Below are 20,803 nucleotides of genomic sequence, written 5' to 3'. Positions count from 1 at the left end.
GGTAGAGGAGCATATTAGTGGCCACCTGTCACCCTCTATCTTGAACATTGATGAGTGTGTGTGAGAGAGAGAGAGAGACGGTGTGAGAGTGTGAGTGTGTGTGTGAGTGTGTATGAGTGTGAAAGTGTGAAAGAGTGAGAGTGTGTGTGTGAAAGTGTGTGAGTGCATGTGTGTATGATATGAGAGTGTGAGTGTGTGTATGAGAGTGTGTGGGTGTGTGAGGGAGTGTGTGACTATGTGTGTATGAGAGTGTGTGTATGAGAGTGTATGAAAGTGTGCGAGTGTGTGAGAGTGTATGGGTGTGTGAGGCAGAGTGTGTGTGTGAGAGAATATGTGAGACAGTGTGAGACGATGTGAGTGTGAGAGCGAGCGAGCGCTGCAGTCCTCCTCCCACTGAGCGTGCGTGTCACACGACAGGCGGCCGTATCTCATGTGCCTGCCTTTCCGTGTTCACAGCCCCAGTTTTCCCGGGCTCTGTGACACTCACCCAGAATGACTGGAATCTCCTCCAAGACGAACCTGCTGCCACCAACACCCCCACCCCTGTCCACCCTGAACTCCTCACACAGCGCCCCAGCCCCATCACCCGGTTCTCTAGGCCCGGCTGGGTTTATTTTCAGCAGGACGCACGCCCGCTCCCCTCCCCCTCCCCCTCCCCCTCCCCTGGCAGGGGCCGCGGATGAAGCGAAGCCTTGTTCCCACCGCAGAGCGGTGGCCCCAGCGCTTGGCCCCACCTCCTCCGCGGTGGAAACAGTGGCCGGCGGCTCCATCTCCTCCGCGGTGTAAACAGTGGCCGGCGGAGGACTGAGGCCGGGAAGGCAGCGCCCGACTCAGAGAAGTTGGGGGAGGGCAGCCAGTGCTGGAAACGCCAGGCCTGCTCCCTCTCTGCTCTGGGCCCACCAATGTCCTGGGGAGAGCGCGACGCTGGAGGCCTCCCTCACTGCCTGGGGCGGGCAGGGGGTCGGGGGACATCAGCCTCTAACGTGGCCTCTTGGCTCACAGCCTTGTATTCCCTACCCGAGGGCTGGCAGCCCTCCCTCCTCACGTCCCTGGTGCTGGGGTACTAAAAAGGCAGCATGGTGCCAGGGGGCACTTTTCTTGGCAGATGCCGGGCCCTGAATTCGGAGAAGTAGGTCTCACGTGAGGAACATGGAAATCCTGGGCTTTGTTATGAAACTGACTGTGGGGCCCGAAGCCTTGTATTCTCTCCTTGCCCATAATTTTCTGTGTTTAAACCCCACGCATGTATGAGCACCTACTTAGGTACATAGGGGACCGTAGCTGGCGCCTGCCCTCAAGGAGACCGCAGTGTACTGTGGAACACGTATCTGCGCACAAGAATAACGACTATCATTTCAAAACGGTAGCTGGCATTTAGGAAGTGGGGACCACACCAGATATATGTGCTTCGCACGTTACACGGATGACCCGTTTTCATCCTCACAGTACACCTGAAGCAGGTACTGCTGTTACGAGAGTTTACAGAGGAAAGTAAAGCTCAGAGAAGTTAAGTGACTTGCTCTAGGTCACACAGTAGGTAAGTGGCTAAGCCGAGCATTAAGTCCAAGTCCAAGCCCAAGTCCATCTCCAAAGCCTGTGACTGAACCACTGCTATGAGCTCCCCCATAAGGATGCCAGGCAACCTGAGCAGCCCCAAGAGTGGCACAGACAGTATGTGATATGGGCATTCAGAAGAATGAAGAAAACAGGTGATAAGAGGAAGGCGACAGAGCAGAGTGGGAGGGGGAATTATAATTCTGGCAAAGAACGCCTTGGACTCTGCCCTGAAAATCCATTAGTTCCACTGAAAGCTTGATATTGAAAGGGTGCCTGTGGTGATCTCAAAAGCTGTGCCCAATCTCTCCACTCTGACAGGCCATCCCAGCCACCAGTGTGGGAGCCCCTTGTCTGCTCCCAGGCCCCACCCATTGCAGACGATTCGCAGGGGCTCTGAGTATTCTGATGATGCTTCAGTGCTCCACCCCATCCTCCCAGATCCCTCTGTGCGGGCTTTGCTTTTAACAACCTGCACCTGTGGCTTCCTTAAAGGCCCGCCCTTGGGCTAATGGAGCCACTTTCTCCTTCAGGAGCTGGAAGCCCTGGGAATGTGTAAACCCCATCGCCAGGGTCACCTGTAGCCGTGGATGACTGTAGGATGAATGCTCAGCAACCTTCCCTAAAGGTGGTACAGACACTGAGGGATGATTTCCACTCCGGAGCTCCTCGGGGCCCGGCTGGAGCTGGGCTTCATCTCAGGTCATATCCATATCCCTGCCCTGCCTACTTCCCTGCTCCCACGAGAAATTTCTCGTGCACACACACATCATCACGTGCGCACAAACCTCATCTCAGGGTCTGCTCCCAGGAACCAGACTTAAGACAGTGTGGCTGTGAAGTTCCAGCAACATCTCTGGGGAGGCTGAGTTGAGTTGAGCTGACAGGACACCACGCCAAGCCTGAGGCTCCAGGGACATTTGTGGGTCAAAGAACCCCTAAAGGAAGAGGGAGAGCTTCTGGAGAGCAGGGCAGGGACGTGGACCGACTTTCACCCCTCCCACAGGAGCGCCTGTCTACGACTGCACATAGCTACGACTTCTGGGGTGGCTGTGGGCCTTCCTCTCAGAGAAGGGACTCTGCTCTCCTGCCCTGCTCATTCCCATGTCACACGCATGTGAGGGGCTCAAGTTATCGGGAACAGAGGAGGGGAAACGAGGTGACTCCTGAAGGATAGAGAAAAGGTGAGGGAGAATATTCTTGGGAGAGAAACAAGATGAACACTGAGGAGGAAGTCCTCTTGGGTCTCCCATTCATCAGTGGAGCTAGACCTGGGGCCACTGCCTTGCAGTCTGCTCACTGAAGGTCAGACCCCTCTAGGCCACCTGCAGAGCCCTCAGCCCGCAACTGGGACAGACACTGAATATGAGCCTTTTCTTCCTTCAATAAATCCTACTCCTGCCAACCATGGCACACTAAGGTGAGAGGAGGTGGTGATTCCCACGGGGGTTACCTCACCTGAGGAGCCATGTTCCCTGAGTTTCAGGTACAAAGACTCTGATGAGAAGACACACAGTGATTAGGACTCCCTCTTTGGAGATTCCACATCACCCCCTGCACACACACACACACATACATGCACACACATGCATGCACACACACACCCTTCCTGTATTCTCTCAACCGTGCGTTGACCTCAGTCAAGGCCAGCTGGGTCGAGGCAGGTGACCGGGCCTTGAGGCCGGTTGTAAAGCCAGACTTTGGGGTGCCTGCGTTTTCCTGCTTGAGTAAAGCCCTATCTGGCAGCCTGACCCAGATAAACACCAGCTCAGGTCACAGGAAAAGTGGTGGGGTTGGGAGAAAGAACGTGGAGCACCACAGGGCCTTGAGACCTGGCTGACAGTGGTGGGCCCCTCCCCTGCTCAAATCATCTCGACTCTCACTCCACATCTGCTCAGAGACTGTGACCTGCTGCCTGCAGAATGCAGCTGCTTCCCTCCACAGCCTTGCGCAGGAGAGGAACAGCTGTTTCACCTCTGGAGAGGAGTCTCTCCCTTGGCCCCAGAGGGATGCTGTCTCCTGCCTTCTTCCTCATTCCTGCAGTTTTGGCAATTCTCCCTCCCTGGGTGATGCTAGGTGTGGCCTTCATTGGAGCTTATCCTCCACTCGTGGGTGTTTATCCATCATGAACCAGGAACGTGCTTCCTCCTCTCAGTCTGGGAAGGTCCTAAGGTAGTGTACAATTCCTCCTCCTTCGTCAGAACTTCCACTGATACTTCCCACAGCCAAACTCAGGCCTCAGAGTAGGCTGCGAAAATCTTCAGCAGGAAAGGTAGAGTTCCTAGTGATACATTTCTCTCCATTCAGGAAAAGCAGTAACTTCAGATTCTCTCAGTAATAACTCAGTTGACCCTTAGGGCCATTGTGGACTATTGTGTAGGTGGCATACTGCACAAGTTTGCCCTGCTGAAGGGATGAGTGGAGGCTGAAACTCAGCCAGAGCTTTCTTTGCCAAGCCATATACTCTGGTATGAGACTGCATCCTTTTTATTCCTTTGCACAAAACCCCTCTTTGCTCACTGGGCTGTGTACCTAGAAGGGACACCTTTTCCTAACTCATACAAAGGCTCCCTATAATCTAGCTTCTGACCTGGCAACCTTGCTTCCCTCATGCGCTGCCTAGAAATGTTCTCATCTTTGCAGTCTCAAAAGACAACGTCTTTCTCTTTTCATCTCTCCCCCTTCTGTCTGAGGTCGGTCTAATAGAATCAGAGACCAACAGTCTATCCCTGTCATTGAGAAAATAATGCCCACGTGCTTTCTCAGATTCTCCATCCTCAATGAACAGTAGCCCCAGCCGCGCTGGACAGAACTGTCAATACTGGTTTGCCCATCCACTCGGCCTGGTCTTTCTTTTCCTCCCACAGTGTCCAGCAAGATCATTTCTTATGAGACTCTCTCCTGGGAAGGTGAACAAAGATGAGCCTGAAAAGATCCCCCTGATCCTGTTGCAGACTTAAGAAATGGCAGGTGGAGTTCGTGACCAGCCTGGCTCCAATTCCCCTTTGCTCTCCTATGTAATACTTATTTCCCCTTGTCGGGTCTGGCCCTGCTAGGCTGTGAGCTGGAACTAAGCACTGCAGCTGGGGGCAGTGCCCAGCACAGAGAAGAGCTCAAACAAAATTGTAGAAAGTGCCTGCCAGGTACACTCCCCTCACCAGCTTCAGTCTGTCTGATGCAGTGAAGGCACACTTATATCTCAAGCCCAGTTAGAAACCAGGTCCATGAAGAAGTGGGCTGATTTCTCAGTGTGTCTTTGTCTTCTTGAGCTTGCCGTACAAGCGGAAAAAGAACAGTTTCTCCTAACCAATGAATGCAAGAACTTTATGCTGGGGAGAGGGTAGAACAGAAAGAGTAGCATTTTGACACCAGGGCTCAAGTCTTCTTTGGGGATGAAGATAATACGTGGCCTGTTTGATTCACGCAGTTGTAGGACCAAGTGTGGTGGAAACGCTGTTAAGCCCTCAAGTGCTGAACTAATGAGAGTTGTTATTACTGTAGCTCTAATCCTTCTGCCCTCCATCCTGTCCTGTCACGGAGAGAATATTGAACCTGGAGAACCTCTATATTTGTAGAAAAATCTGTCTCCCAAAACATGATTGTTTTCTCCTCATTAAGACTTTTATTAGCAGTTATGGGAAAGTTTCATGAGCTTGGCTTTGAACCTTCTAAATTAGCAGTGATTTTTCTGCTTCTGTCTCAGGAGGCTTCAGCAAAAACAATCAGTCTGGGTTTGTTCTCCCTCCTCCCTTGCAACTACAGCCCTGAACCTCCAACCCAGCACTTGCTCTACAACGTGACCCAGTGGAGCCCAGAGGATGTAAAACACCTTTGGGAAAGTGTGTTTTTCACAATCCAAATAGGCAAACTTCACCTGCTGAGAAACAATTTAAGTTGCTGTCGCTAAAGAGAAGAAAGATAAGGGGACTGAGGTTAATCACACATCTAGCCTTCTCTGCCAGGCACTGTACTAGGTAGTTCAATGTTAACACATTTCATTCTCAGACCAAAATAAAGAGAAGTGTCCTTATATTATATAAAAGGAAAGTGAAGCTTCAGTTAAGTAGATGTCCTGAGGTTACATACCTGCAAGATGGTGATTAGGTTTTGAGAGAAATGTTTTTGACTTCAAAAGTTGTCGATAACACACTCATCATACACAGAGTGGCGAGGCTGATTTAAAGATTTTAAAACTGGAATGACAAGAAAGGAAGTGGGGTGGGCTCGTGGCGGGGCTAAGAGCCTGGAAAATGACCATTACCTTAAAGGTGCCAGGGGTTTTTTAGCCTCTAGAGGTGGATACTTCTTTTCACCTTTGGCGAAGAGTACTCCTTGGTTTGGGGACTATCATCACGGGAATGGGCTTCCTGGTGCTGAGAGGCACTTGCAGGAATTGAGGAGAATGGTTTCATGAGAGACTTGGGGGACCTGGCTGTGGGCAGCTGCTTCTTGAACCAAGGCAACAAGCTTGGCACAGATAAGAGGAGATACCAGGGCCACCCCTCGGGGTCTCTGTCTATAAAAAACATATGGTTTAAAAACGTATTACTAAATTCACAGGTCCGTGTTAGATATAGCCATGTATCCATGAAGATTTAGAATAATGGGTAGGAAAGAGGTACTTCTGTTTGTGCTTATCGTTCAATCAGTAAAGCTGCTTACCCGAAGATTCTTTGTAAAGTTCAAGCACCCAAAAGGGTAGCAACACAATTATTTCTCACAGTTCCATGGTGCTTTGGAAACCTTTGTAATTAAACAGTACAGGTTTCTTACTTCCCTAATACTGTTGTTTAATACTGGTTATATCATTACTCATGATGCTGCATCATTCATCATGCCACCAGCTGCCAATCACTCTCTCAAAGGCTGTTCTGTGCTTCCTTGATGATGACCACAAATGGAAGTTTTATTCAGAGTATGCAGATGAATGTAAACAGTAATTTGTTTTCTAGTCATGTTAAATTATTGATAGGAATTTTATAGTGAAAGCACAGAAACACACTTCTGATTGTGTCTTATCTTAAACTCATTAGTCTAAATCACCACATTCCTAGAATGTGATCTCTTTCAAGAGAATACATCTCTAAAGACAGCCTCTTCAGCAAGTGGTGCTGGGAAAGTTGGACAGCCACGTGTAAAGCAATGAAGTTAGAACACACCCTCATACCATACACAAAAAGAAACTCAAAGTGGCTTAAAGATGTAAATATAAGGCATGACATCATAAAACTCCTAGAAGAGAACATAGACAAAACATTCTCTGACATAAATCGTACCAATGCTTTCTTGGGTCAATCTACCAGGGCAACAGAAATAAAAGCAAAAATAAACAAATGAGACCTAATCAAACTTATAAGCTTTTGCACAGAAAAGGAAACCATAAACAAAACAAAAAGACAACCTACAGACTGGGAAAAATATTTGCAAATCATGTGACCGACAAGGGCTTAATTATCAAAATATACAAACAGCTCATACAACGCAATAGCAAAAAAAAACCCCAACCAAAAAATGGGCAGGGCTCCCCTGGTCGCGCAGTGGTTAAGAATCCGCCTGCCAATTCAGGGGACATGGGTTCGAGCCCTGGTCTGGGAAGATTCCCACATGCCGTGGAGCAACTAAGCCCGTGTGCCATAACTACTGAGCCTGCGCTCTACAGCCCACACACCACAACTACTGAGCCCATGCACCACAACTACTGAAGCCCGTGTGCCTAGAGCCCATGCTCTGCAACAAGAGAGGCCACTGCAATGAGAAGCCTGTGCACCGCAACGAAGAGTAGCCCCAGTTCACTGCAACTAGAGAAAGCCCACGCGCAGCAGCGAAGACCCAACGCAGCCAAAACTAAATAAATTTATAAAAACAAACAAAAAAATGGGCAGAAGACCTAAATAGACATTAAGAGATTCCTCCCTCCCAGCCCTCTCTTCCTCTCCACCCCCAAAATACTGGAGCAAGAGGAAATGTAAGACCGGGTCCACCAACCCAGCTCCTCTAATGAGATCCACAGTGAACCACCGACAATCTCCCACCAGCCACAGTCCTACTTTCATTTCTGTGTCCTTACCTAGTTTCATAGGAAGTTTAGTGCCTTCTGCTTTTGGCCACCAGAAAACTCAGAGATACATTTGCTACCAGATATCTCAGGTGTATAAGACCCTGTCGTCCAGAGAATCTATTCTGATTGGTCTTTCCCCTCATCCTAATTTTATTCTGCATTTATATTTCACTAAGCACTGTGCATTTCCTATAAGCCACATTTAATCCTTTGTGGAATGAGGTGGGGTACGAATAAATAAATAAATCATAAAGCCTGACCTCGGAGCTAAACTGAAACCACCTACATGTCTTCTCTACCCCCACCCAGCAGGGGTGGCTGATACAATGGCTCCTTCTTCCTGCGAGTGCAGCTGCCTCTGGAGGTGATGCTTTCCAGCCTTCTCACCAGCACTTTGAATTTTCGCTTATTTATTCATTCAACAAGCATCTATTGAGCACCTAAAATATGTCAGGTGTGGCGGGAGATAAGCAAGTCCCTTCTCTTACAGAATCTATGTTATAGGGTGGGGGAAAGAGACAAACAAGTGAGTGAAAAAATAAATCACATGACTTTAGATAAGTACTATAAAGAATAATACATCAGGGTAGGGCAATTTATTGTTTTAGCTAGGATGGTCAGGGAAGACCTCTGGGAGGGGCAATATCTGAACAAAGACATGAATAAAGGGATGGAGGTGAGTCAGTGGATGTTCTGGGGGAAGGATTTTCCAGGCTTCGGGAACAGCCATGCAAAGGCTGTGTGATGACCCCAATGAGCTTGACCCATTCTGGGTGACACCTGACTGTCGTCACCCTCTCCTTCACTAGCATTCTGGTCTAAGCCACCCCGCACCACTGCAGGGGCCTCCTGACTAATCCCCCTGCTTCTACTCTTGCTTCTCTTCTGTCTGTTCAGCACACAGCAGCCGGAGAGATCTTTTGAAATTATAAATCAGTTCACCCCACTGCCTTGCTCAAAAGGTTTCAACAGTTTCCCATTATACTCAGAATAAATTCCAAACTGTTTACCATAGCATATGAGGACCTACATGACCTGGTTCCTCATCTCCTACCACTGCTACTACAACCACCATCACCACCACCACCATCATTATGACCATCATCACCACCAACAACAACAACCACCACCACGACTTCATGCTACACCAAAAAAAAGCCTCCATAATAATACTAGTTAATGTATACATGTATATATGTATATACATACATAAAGCTCCTATAGTATGGCAGACACTATTCTTAGCACTTTCCACATAATAGCTCATTTAAGCATCACATTTGAAATACAAATTTATATATAATTTATATAAATTTAACTTGCATATAAATGTAAAGCTTCACATAATAGCCCACTTAAGCTTCAACAATGCTGAGGGGAAAGTACTATTATTATCATCATCATTATCCTCACTTTTTTTTTTTTTTTTTGACTGAGTTGGGTCTTCGTTGCTGTGTGCGGGCTTTCTCTAGTTGAGGTGAACAGGGGCTACTCTTCATTGTGGTGCGTGGGCTTCTCATTGCGGTGTCTTTTTTTTTTTTGCAGTACGCGGGCCTCTCACTGTTGTGGCCTCTCCCATTGCAGAGCACAGGCTCCGGACGCGCAGGCTCAGCGGCCATGGCTCACGGGTCCAGCCGCTCCGTGGCATGTGGGATCTTTCCGGACCGGGGCACGAACCCGTGTCCCCTGCATCGGCAGGCGGACTCTCAACCACTGTGCCATCAGGGAAGCCCGCGGTGTCTTCTCTTGTTGCAGTTGCAGAGCATGGGCTCTAGGTGCACGGGTTTCAGTAGTTGTGGCACGTGGGCTCAGCAGTTGTGGCTTGCAGGCTCTAGAGCGCAGGCTCAGTAGCTGTGGCGCACGGGCTCAGTTGCTCCGCGGCATGTGAGATCTTCCCGGACCAGGGCTCGAACCCATGTCCCCTGCATTGGCAGGCGGATTCTTAACCACTGCGCCACCAGGGAAGCCCTAGCCTCACTTTATAGATAAGGAAACGGAGGCATTGAATAAATAGATAATTTGTCCACGGTGAACTAGCTATCAAGTGGTATAGCCAGGATTCAAACCCAAGTGGCCTGGCCCTGGAGTCCAAGTGCTTAACCACTACTCTCTGTGACCATGTTCCTGCAGTGCAGCTCTACCTCGTAAGCAAGGGTTGATGGGTGCAGTACCTGGTCAGGATGTTAAAGGGAGGGTCATGGCCTCCTTACCCCTTTCCCCCATCTCTCTGGCTGGGATGTAGATATGGTGGCAGGCCACCTTGGAGAAAGCAGGTGAAGGCAATAACTGAAGTTTAACAAAGCGAGAAAATAGAAGGAACCTGGGTCCCCAACAAGATGGAGCCCTTCTATCCATCCTGGATTGCTTAGGGGAGAAAGAAATCAACTTCTGCCTGGTTTAAGTCTCTGTTATGTCATGTCTTCATTACAACAGCTGGGTCAATATCTGTAATAATAAGTGGGCAAATCAACCTAGAAAACAGAGGTTTGCCAGTGGCACAGCTGCCTGTCCGCGTCTCAGAAGCTGTGATGTGCCAAGGGGCCGATTCGGTCTCTGTGTGATGTCGGAGGTTTCTGAAGACCATTGCACCAGGCTGCACAAGCCAGACTCACATGCTAGAGGTGGGGAGGGGCCCATCTCCACAACAGGGTGCTAATGATTTTATTTATGTAGAACCATAAATGTCCCAGTAGTTTTTATGAGTGTAAAGCAGAAAATTATCAAACCAGAGCAAGGCTTCCTAAGCAAAGAGCTGACACTCCAAAAAGCAGCCTCATCTCACAAAACAGTGTGTAAGTATATTTAGAGAATGTAAGATCACAGGAGAAACTAGATAGGCAGGCTTTTTTTTAATTAATTTATTTTTTTATACAGCAGGTTCTTATTAGTTGTCTCTTTTATACATATTAGTATATACATGTCCATCCAAATCTCCCAATTCATCCCACCACCACCACCACCACCCTCCCACTTTCCCCTCCTTAGTGTCCATATGTTTGTTCTCTACATCTGTGTCTCTACTTCTGCCTTGCAAACCAGTTCATCTGTACCATTTTTCTAGATTCCACATACATGCGTTAATATACGATATTTGTTTTTCTCATTGTGACTTACTTCACTCTGTATGACAGTCTATAGGTCCATCCACGTCTCTACAAATGACCCAATTTCGTTCCTTTTTACGGCTGAGTAATATTCCATTGTATATATGTACCACATCTTCTTCACCCATTCGTCTGTTGATGGGCATTTAGGTTGCTTCCGTGACCTGGCTATTGTAAATAGTGCTGCAATGAACATTGGGGTGCATGTGTCTTTTTGAATTATGGTTTTCTCTGGGTATATGCCCAGTAGTGAGATTGCTGGGTCATATGGTAATTTAGATAGGCAGTCTTATCTGATCTGAAGACTGGGAAAGAGAAAAGTAGAGTGAGGTGAAGGAGGCTAAGTTGAGTCGCAAAGTTTGAGCATGGTGGTTTGGGAGGTGCAAAGAAGGATTCAAATTGCTTTTCCAAATCACTTTTTCTTTCTTTTTTTTTTTTTTTGCGGCACGCGGGCCTCTCACTGTTGTGGCCTCTCCCGTTGCGGAGCACAGGCTCCGGACGCGCAGGCTCAGCGGCCATGGCTCACGGGCCCAGCCGCTCCGCGGCATGTGGGATCTTCCCGGACCGGGGCACGAACCCGTGTCCCCTGCATCGGCAAGCGGACTCTCAACCACTGCGCCACCAGGGAAGCCCTCCAAATCACTTTTTTTCATTGAAAAATCAATATAATAGTGAAAGAAAATTTTAAGTTTCTGTGATTTCACTAATCTTTAACGGAACTTTAAGAAGAATCTTTTATATATCTATCCCTTCAAGTCTTTGTACCCATAATTATCAATCTTATCTACAAATTTATTCAACTTTTAAAATTTCTAATTATGCTTCCCCATATTTCTACATACGTATTGCAGTTGTTGGGAAAGTCATTTAACTCAAAGAGCCTCAGTTTCCTCATCTTTAAAATGCAGCTAATAATACTTAGAGGGGTTGTTATTGAGGACTAGCTGAAGTAAAGAGGGTCAAACACTTAGCAGAGGGTCTGCCACACAGTCAGTATAACACAGAAGCATCCCTTCTCCCTAGAGACTTAAAGTTTCCCCCAAAATCCAGTTCAAGGCCCCTGAGAGTTCAAAAAATCCCCTTCAATTCTGTGAATTCCTAACAATGAACTTCCTCAAGCTTCTCTCTACCTCCATGCTCATAAGCTATTTCTCATCTGTTCACATCAATCCAGTAAAGGAGTAACAAATAAAAGCTTGGGTACATAAATCAATTATGGTATAATTGGTTGATGGATTACTAGACAGCAATAGAAAAGAACAGACCATTGCTACAGGGAGCAATACAGTGCAGCTCATGGTGGTAATGCTGGGTAGAAGATGTTAGACCCAAAATGACACATACTCTATGATCCCATTATACAAAGTTCCAAAACAGGCAAAACTAAGCTATGGTGACAGATGTCATAGTAGTGGTTACTTTAGGGGGAAGATGCATGGGTCACATTGCCAGAAAGCAGAGATCACCATGCTGGTTGCACACCATTGTAACGCTCAGCCTAGCACACAGCACAGTTCCACGCTCCGGGTGGACACTTAGTGCTTGTGGAATGCATGAATGTGGACGATGACACATTTGAGATGGACGGTCACCTCGAGTCTAGAGAAGTATCATCACTTTCAGGGAAATGGTCTAAGAGTGGCCAGGCTGGTGCCCTCAGGAGTGGTCTTTTTTCCTGGTCTACATATTGATGAGAACTAACTGTTGTGTATGAAAATCCCTTGGATGTTGTGACTGAGTACAGCCAACTTAAGAAAGCAAAGCGGCCATAGGAATAAAGATGTGATCTCACTCTTTGAAAGTTCATTCAAAAGAAAAAATATACACACACATAAAGGAGTTAATCACAATGATATGAAGGAGAAAAGAATTTGGAGGGAAGAAATTCATCGACATGGCACTTAAAAGCAGACTCTGAGCTTCTCCTGGGACCATTAGGGTTGGAAAACTGTTCTGCCTGAGAAAGGGAGAAATGTTTGGACGCTAGAGAGGAGATGGCAGAGAGGAGGGGTGGGGCCAGAGCAGTCAGTGCAAGCCAGGCACCCTGCGTTGGCATCTGGCACATAATTGATAGGACACTAGCTAGAGAAAAATCTGCATTGGCTGGTTGAAAAAATAAGTGACCTCTAGAGCCTTCCCATGAGTATTGGTCCATTATACCTTCAGCCAGACCTTTCTCTGCCTCTTTCAAGGCCAACTAGGATAAGAGATCAGAATAAGATCTCATTATAATAGCTTACATTTTTGAGCACTTACTATGTGTTTGGCATAGTTCTAAAATGTTTCATATATATAACTTCACTTAATCTTCACAACACTCCTATAAGATAGGCACTATTTTTGTCCTTGTTGTACAGATTAGGAGTTGAAGCACAGAGAGGTTAAGTCACTTACTCCAAGTCACACAGCTGGGGCATATTGGAGCCAGGATTCAATCTAGGAATCTAGAAACTATACTCTTTTCTAATCGCTCCTCCTAAAGAAAGGAACCAAATCTGCTTTCCAGTAATGCCATGGCACCAGCCAAGCATGTCCACAAGCTACTCCCACAGGTGAGATGTGGACTGTTCCTCTCAGGATGAGATGGGCCAGGAGGAGTCAGGCATTTGGGGTCAGAGGTGGCTTTGTGGAATGAGTTGGAAATGCATAATATGGCTAAAGTCTTGGAGGACATTCCTGGGGGAATGTGGGGTATATAGCTCCTTGTCCCTTTCTTTCCTGTTTTCCATAGTCACCATACCAAAGCACCTCATCATCAAGGCCCTATTTCCCTCACTCTCAGCTAATGGCCTCACCACCTGTTCCACCAAGGAAATAGTGTATGAGCCCCTCGACCTCCTGCTCCCGTAAACGTGCCGGTATCTCCAAAGAGCCCTGGGTCCATGTGTTCAGCCTAAGAGGACGTGTCCCCTGTCTCCTCCAGGCTTCACCTCCACTCCTGTTCCTATTCCTGTTACCTCCGCAGATTTCCCGGCCTTGGTTATTTTCTCTTTGCCCTGGCTCCTTCTCCTCAACCAATAAGGCCGCCCAAGTCCTTCCCAACACTAAAAAAAAAAAAAAATCCAACCACCAACTCCTTTTAATTGCTGCACCTCATGAAGGAGGTCCACCGTGGTGTTTCTACTTCCTCAAACCCAGTCCCTCCGCCACCCGCTGCAACCTGGTTTCTGCCCACCACACTGTTCCCTTTACAAATTGTTCCTGTGCCGGGCATGGATGACCTAATCTTATTTGACATCCCTACAGTGTTGGCAGCCTCCTTTGCCTTTTGTGAGTGTGAATAATAGTGTGGCAGTAAAGAGTGCTGGCTCAGGAGATGGACTACCTGAATTCAAAGTCCAGCTTCTACCTGTGTGACCTTGGGCAAGTGACTTAATCTCTCTGAGCTGCACTTTCCTCTTTTTTAAAGGTACTCATAATAATGGTAGGTACTCATAATAATGGTAGGTTACACAATCAGGTACCTTAGATTAGATGAAATGTGGTACCTTCCTAAACAGAGATTAATGGTGTTTCTCACTGTTAAAAGCCTTAGCGACTCTCTTTTGCCTGGAGTATGAAGTCCAACTAACCTTAGCCACAAATACAGGGCCCATTCCCATCTTCCCACTCTCTCCCCCAATTCCACTGACACCAGATCACAGCGATGACCCAACAAACTACTCTCGCCACTGCAGGGGGCCAGTTCAGAAGGGAATATGGGGGGATGCTGTGCTGTGGCCTCTTTTACAGAAGTCAGCAAGCTGGACCTGCGTTCAGAGCTTTACCCCTCCCTGAGTTATGGCTTGAAAATTATGTTTCAAAAAGAAATAAACTATTAAATTTTCAGATTTTATCTTACGAAGATAGGATAATTTTGAAATTAAATGGCATTTAAAACTAGGATTAAATATGGGAAATAAAGAAAAAGAACATGTTTGGGGAAAATAATGTTATTTCATACATGTATAAGTATTGTTCAATATGCAGATATTTCAAACCCATATTTAAATGGTTTCTAAATTTTGTAATAGAGCTGATTTCCACAAGAAATGCAATACTTAATTCAAGTATAACTTTGCAATAAAGATTTGTTATGGTGTTCTTAAACTTGGTTGTTGTTTTTGATTAGTTTGTTTTTTACTCTTTATTTTGAAATAATTATAGACACAGGAAATTACAAAAATAGTAAAAGAGGTTTTATGTACTCCTGAGATTGGTTCTTAACAGATGCTAGAAACCAATATAATAAAAAATGTCCATACATTTAAAAGTTCAAAGAAAATTTACTAAAGAGGGGTTTTATGCATTTTATATATATTCCTGGGATAAATTCCACTTGGTCACAATGAATTATTATTTTTATGTATTGCTGCATTCCATTTGCTTATATTTTGTTAAGGATTTTTGTGTCTATGTTCACAGGTATACTGGTCTGTCATTTCATTTCCTTAGATGCCTTTGTCAGGTCTTGATATCAGGGTTATGCTGACGTCATAAAATGAATTTGAAAACTTTTCCTTTTTCTCCCTTTTTGGAAGAGTTTATGCAAGATTTATATTTTTTCCTTAATCAATAATTTGCAAGTGAAATCATCTAGGCATAGGGTTTTCTTTGTGGCAAGCTTCTTACAGTGAAATTCAATTTCTTTATAAAACATAGATTATTTAGATTTTCTGTTCCTTCTGTGTCAATTTTGGTAAGTTGTATTTTTCAAAGAATTTGTTCATTTCACCTGTTTTCAACTTTATTGGCATAACGTTGTTCATAGTATTTCCCTATTACCATTATAATGCCTGTAGGATTGGTAATGATAGCCTTTCTTCCATCCCATATATTGGTAATTTGTATTTTCTCTCTTTTTAAAAAATTGATCAGTCTTGCTAGGGGTTTATAAATTTTGTGAAACTTTTCAAAGAACCAATTTTCAAGTTTGTTAAAAATCCCTACAGTTTGTTTTCTAATATATTGATTTTTTGTCTTTATTTTTTTTCTACTTTCTTTGGGTTTAATTTCCTTATTTGTTTTTCTTTCTAAAGTGATAATTGGGATATTTAACTTTAAACCTTTCTTCTTTTCTAATATGATCAGGTTAGTGCTATTAATTCCTCTCTAAGCACTGCTTTACCTGCACCCTATAAATTTTGAAATGTAATATTGAATTTTCATTAACATTCAATTTGAATATTTTCTAATTTCTCTTAAAATTTCTTCTTTAACCCATGGTTATTGAGAAGTATGTTATTTAATATCCAAATACTTAGAATTATTTAGTTATTTTATTAATTTTTAATTTAATTCCATAGCTGTCAAAGAACATACTCTGTAAGATTTCAATCTTTTGAAATGTATTAACATAAAACAAGTGTGTAACTTACTTTATAGAAAGTGGAAAGTGGCCATCAAAGAGGTGTAGATCAAAGTGGCCATGGGAGTTAGACAAGGGAGAGGGAAATTCCAACTAAAGTTAATCATGGAAGGCTTATGAAAGGAGGTGGCATTTGAGCTAGGTCTTGAAGAATGGATAGGATTAAGAAATAAGGAGTTAGAGGAAGGAAAAACTACATTTAGACTCAATTTTCCTTAAAAGGAGAAATTATCTTTTATGAAACCCAAGACCTCAGAGCACTGCTGCGAAAGTGACTACCAACCTATTGCCCCAATATTCTCCACTAAATGTCCTTAAAACACCTGTTCCAAAACAACCACTTAGGTACTTCGAACTCTGAATCTGGTCAACTCCTGTGTTAGAAACTTAAGCGACACCACATATTTAAAACTAGCAATGATAACAACTAGATTTCATAACTTGAAAAGTATTTTTCTTTTCATTTTCAGGATACTCATCATTCTAAGATTTCCTTTTATACCCACAGGTCTGGGAGTGTAAGAAGTGGGATACACTGGGAAGTCTGTATTCCCAGTCACAGCCTTTTCCTTTTGGGGAAGTTTGGAATTCTCAATGGCATCATTGGAGAAAAGCTCTACTTGTCACTACAGTCATGTGGCAAGAGTCACTCTTAGAAGTGTCACAGGAGAGAGACAAGTGCCTTGTGGGGATCTATGTCATCTGAAAGTAGCTCCTGGTCAGAGCTCTCTGGGTGAATGAGGCAAATAAGTTTAGGCCTGAGTCCATTATCCTTCAGCCAAGCAACATGTAGGCCACCTTTCAGCTCTGCAGGCATCTTGGGGGCTTACAGCCACCATCTCAGAGCTCAGGGCAGAGATGGTGTTCTTTCCTACTTCACACGTCCTAGTCTCCAGTGTAGCATTTATGGAAGTCCATCAAGTGACTGAGCAGGGCCCAGCTGAGCCTCCGTCTTCCCTGAGCTCTGCACTTTGCAGGCGTGGCCTTTACCCTGCACTGCCCTCTCAGAGGTAAGATGCTCGCCCTTATCTTGATTCTTTCTTAGGGACTGAGCTCCCAGTGTGGCCAGGTTGGTTTGGAATATTTTCTCAGATCTACTCTGACGTGGTAACACCCACATTCTCGCCTAAAGTTAACAATCCTGCCAGCCTTGCCAGACATCACGCACTTGCCTGTGTCACAGGTGCCCTGCGGGGGAGGGGGTTAAGGGCTGACCTGGGATAAGTATGAGCCCTTGATAGCGGATTCTCAAAAGACTGAGAAGCTACCCCAGTCTATCAAGACCTTCAGTTCCAGACAGAATCATTTAATATAATTCCTAGCAAGAACAGCGTAATCCAAAATCAGGTTTAGGGTTAGTCCTCTGTGGGTCTGATGAAACCTATTGGAAAAAATCAGCTTTCTGTTTCATTTGGTCTTGCTGAAGTCAGTGTCCTCTGGCTAGAGGCTGATTTTGGACACACTAGCATGCCTGCCCACGTGTGACACATTTCAGCCATGTGTTTACGATGAAACCTGCAGCAAGGTCCCCACCTCTAGCGAGCGGCCCCTCCATGACTTTTGCAATTCTAAGGCTGTAAGAGCTCCCTAACCAGGATGGTGGTGAAGATGAAACTTTCCCCAGAATGCTTCTCTTCAGAGGCAACTGATGCTTTCGTGTCAGAGAAATAGACAAAATGTGAGAGCAGAAAATGCCTCTTCCTCATCTCCACTGATGGCATCTGATTGATTTTCAGGCTGAGTGATCCTGACAAAGCCTGCCAGCTCAGTTCTTAACACTGGACAGAAAACAGGCATCTGGTATCTCACCATCCAAGCATGGAGCTTGGATGAATATACGAGAGCCTCTGAGCTAGAGGCCCCACAAGGCTATTATGCCTGGATGAATCTTAGAGCGTTTAGGGACAAACACTTCAGTCTTGAGTCTGGTGCCTTCTTCCTGATGTGTTGCTTTATGTTACTAGTCCCCCCTTCAACTCGTCAGTGACTTCCCTACCTACTCCTCCGTGTTTTCCTCTCTCTTTGCAGAGGAGGCTAATATTTGAGGACTTCAAGATTTGGAGGCTTTTAGACTCAGCCTGGAAACTAGAAAGAGGCCCAAGTGAAAAACAGAAATGCCTAATTGGGTCCTATGGCATATGTTTGTCAAGGGAGAGGAGGAGGGAATGCTGAGGACCCGAAAGGCCATGAGAGGGCTCCTTGTAATGCCTCCTACAATTTTTGATAACACATTTATATGCCAAGACAAATGCTACAGAGAGGCACGTTCCAAACGTAATGGGTTTGACAAGATGGGGTAATGTCAATGTCATACTTGTTTGAGATGTTTCCAGTATCTTCCCAGAACGTGCCCAGAGCAATAACTATTACAACAACGTCATTGAAACAGAAGTGCCCTGGAGTACTCCACCCTCCACTTTCGGGGTTAGGCTTTGTGTATTATCATACATTCCTGACATGTAATAGAACTCCCTCCTTGTATATAAGATGCTTGGGCTCCAACATAACTGGTTTGCATTTAAATGCCCAAATATGATTATATAACCTTGATTCAATTAACAGGTCTGACTTGACTTAAGCCTTGCTCAGGAGTGAGCCAAATAGTCATCTAAATAATAATTAGAACAAGACAAACCAGGCTTTCTGGTCTCAAGTGTTGAGGACTGAAGGAACTTCGGAGTCACCAGATGGAGTTGAGGATGCAGAGATCCCAAGACTATGCTCACTCACCTTTGAGGTCCAGGGTTAATGATCTGGGGTTCACCCACAGTGGCCAGCAAGGGATCTGACAATTGCTCCCTCTTTCCAGCTCAGCAATGATAAAATGGAGCCCAGGAGAGGTGATGTTTCCAGGCCAGGTTTATTCCATCAGCTGAAAGCAGGGTGAAGACTTAAGTTCAGCACAAAGGGCTGTAGAGTTTATCTCATTCAACCTCCCACCCAGTATAAGAACCTCTGACTGTCATCACACCTCTGCTTGGCCTCTGTGAACAACAGAAAGCCCACTACCTCCACCAGTCTTGGATGGCTCCAACTATGGTAAACTCTTCCTTGTTTTGAGCCCAAACCCACTTCCCTATAACTTTCATCCAAAGATCCTTTTATCCTTATCAATGTCATTTCTTAAATTCCTCTATTCCACTCCTTCAAAATAGATCCTGGATCTTAAAAAACTTGCTCTGCTAAGGTATCAGCAGCTTAGACTTGTGGTTTCTTATGAAGCCCAGTCATGGGCCTGCCTTGAATTTTGAATGTTTCAGCAGCCGTACCATTGAACACTACCACAGCCCCAGACCTGGCAGGGCTCAGGGGAATTAAGGAATCCAGAACTTTGCTGTATAAAGTCATTTGAAGACTAGAACAAAATTGGAGAGGAAAATAAAATAATTAATTACAGCCTTTGCCAACAGAATGACATGTGTTGATGAGACAATCTGAGTTGTTTTTCTGAATAGATTTTTGTATCCGTTTGACAGGGTCATTTATGAGTAGTTAAGGATGATATAGTGTGTCTTTCATAATATTAGACATGATCCCACTGAGGGCCAGTTTGTGGAAGGGGAACCCAGATAACCCAGTACCTTGATTAGATTTTCCATTTGAAGAGACTAGAATTCATCACAGTTTACACAATGCATGGCACCTGGGAGGCTAGGAGCTGTGTACCTGTCTGCCTTTGCCACCAGACTGTGAAGTCCTTGGAGGCAGGAAGCATGTCCCCTTCATCGCTGTACCCTCAGGGTTGGCACAGGTGGGTTCTCAGTAAAGCATCTCTGGCCCAAAGCCTCCGTGCGAGAAGGGCTTCGGCTTCTTAGGCGGGGCAGGTGCTGCCTTCAGATTTGGATTTCTCACCACAGGTTCACTGTCAACCCAGAATCCCTTTGCTTTCCACCTCTAGTTGTAAATTACTTAGAGAAACGTGTCTGGGAATCCCATTCTGACATAAGGGGGGTGCGAAAGCCGGGCCTCATGTGTTGGGGTGCTGGTGAGTACCTGCCGTGGATGGTGAACTGGGTTCTGACACTATACTTCTGTCACCTCCCCCACCTTTTTTCCTGCCTCCCTCTGCTTCCTTCTCCACACTCAGTCCCTGGGGCAGGAGAGAAGCCATAGTGGTCCTGGCATGCCCCAGGCTTCAATCCTGTCTTTGCAGGTATCAGATAGAGACCCTGGCTTCAAGACAACCAACTTAGGATTCAGCTTAGTCTGGGCCTGTAAGCCAACTAGGGAGAGAACGTCTATCACGAGTCCTTCACCTATAGACTAAGGGAGAAGGGTCATTATGGGACTACAGATGTCCTCAGGTGGTCTCTTTGCTGGCCTTTGCTCGGAATGACCCTGGTACGTGGTGTCTGGGATGACCCCAGGATGGCTGGGTTGAGCCTGCCCTCTGAGAATGAGTGCGGTTGGAATGAAATGGGTGACCAGCTCCATTTCTCATTGTTCATCCCAGCCAGAGGAAGCGTTGTATAAGATGGCTCTGGTGGTATTAGCCCCCAGTTAATAATCTCCTTGCCTCATCTGCAGAATCATGGCCCTTTACCCACCCGATCTCCCCAAGTCTCTTCCTCCACCCTGTCTCCACTCGTGCTTTACCCTCAGAGTACCTACTCTTTATCCTCAAACACACCATGCTCTTTGACACCATCGAGACTTTACTGTCCCTTGTATCTAAAAGAGCTCTCCCCAATCCTCTCCCAGCTGTCTACAGCCACCACTGATGTCACCTTCTTGCTGTAG

The 20,803-nt window shown here is 45.7% G+C and overlaps 1 long non-coding RNA gene across 1 annotated transcript in view; it reads right to left on the bottom strand.

Annotated features, from left to right (window-relative positions):
* The window catches only part of LOC132531214 (uncharacterized), a 120,659-nt gene extending 101,729 nt beyond the window's left edge, over window positions 1–18,930 (bottom strand). The window contains exon 1 of the long non-coding RNA XR_009544044.1: window positions 18,794–18,930. This is a non-coding gene — a long non-coding RNA (uncharacterized LOC132531214). The remainder of the gene's footprint in view (window positions 1–18,793) is intronic.
* Window positions 18,931–20,803: the final 1,873 nt, after the last annotated feature.

Source organism: Lagenorhynchus albirostris, chromosome 13 (assembly GCF_949774975.1).
Source record: "Lagenorhynchus albirostris chromosome 13, mLagAlb1.1, whole genome shotgun sequence".
NCBI classification, from domain to species: Eukaryota; Metazoa; Chordata; class Mammalia; order Artiodactyla; family Delphinidae; genus Lagenorhynchus; species Lagenorhynchus albirostris.
Note: the sequence above shows the minus strand (reverse complement) of the source record. Positions and strands in the feature narration are given on the sequence as shown.